Source organism: Bison bison, unplaced genomic scaffold (assembly GCF_000754665.1).
Source record: "Bison bison bison isolate TAMUID 2011002044 unplaced genomic scaffold, Bison_UMD1.0 scf7180017864145, whole genome shotgun sequence".
Taxonomy (NCBI): Eukaryota; Metazoa; Chordata; class Mammalia; order Artiodactyla; family Bovidae; genus Bison; species Bison bison.
In genome coordinates this window covers 9,664,338-9,665,088 of record NW_011494717.1, presented here as the reverse complement: position 1 = coordinate 9,665,088, position 751 = coordinate 9,664,338, and the positions used below count along the sequence as shown (strand labels likewise).

The window sequence follows — 751 nt, the reverse complement described above, 5'->3', positions numbered from 1 at the left end:
AAGCCTGACTCCAAAATCAGAGGTCACCGAATAGCGTTCTTTGGCTTCTGAGCGGGGTACACAGATGTGGGATCATCTCCCAGTAGTATTTTTTACACAACAAAGCACAATAATCGTTCCCAGATAGGCAACAATTTACTGTGGCCCGTTTCCCTTGAAAGCTAGTTGTGAAATTTCTATTTCCTGATTTTGACGTGTAATATACAGAAGGAAATGCAGAAATACAATTTTTACAGAGCTTTGCTGCCTCAAGATAGGGTCACATGAGGTACTTCAATGGGCAGTCTGGGGAATACAAACACGTCTAAAGCATCGTCTACCTTCTCGCAATTAAGATGGGATGACAAACACGGAAACACGTGCCCAGCTTACGTCATGGAACGGAAAGGGGTGGCGTCCTGATGCGTCACGTCGACGTCATACGGCGCACGAGGGAAGTACACAGGGGAAGTAATTTCTCCAAGGGGCAGCATTCAAGAAAAACAATCAGCTCGAACCCAAAGAATGACCACCCCGCTCTAAAAGGGGACACCTTCTCCCAAATTGTAAGATCCCCTAATCAGGCAGGAAAAACCAAAGAGTCTTGAGCTTAATCAGGAACCAGGGGGCGGGCTAGGTGTGGAGAGAGAGCAGCCTCTGGCCTTGGGGGCTCGTTCTTGAGGGGACCAGGGTGACGGGAATGAGTAGGGCATCTTTGGGACAGGGGCCTTCTCTATAGGAAGAGAAGGCGAGCCCTGGATATATGTAAACC

At 48.5% G+C, this 751-nt stretch overlaps 1 protein-coding gene across 3 annotated transcripts in view; it reads right to left on the bottom strand.

Annotated features, from left to right (window-relative positions):
- The window catches only part of BRE (brain and reproductive organ-expressed (TNFRSF1A modulator)), a 474,306-nt gene that overhangs the window by 422,988 nt on the left and 50,567 nt on the right, over window positions 1-751 (bottom strand). The window contains exon 1 of one of the 3 annotated variants that reach the window (XM_010840666.1): window positions 321-338. The exons of the other annotated variants lie outside the window; for them this stretch is intronic. The gene's annotated coding sequence lies outside the window, so the exon portion shown is untranslated. Of the gene's footprint in view, window positions 1-320; window positions 339-751 lie in introns of those variants that run through there. 3 annotated transcript variants of the gene reach the window in all.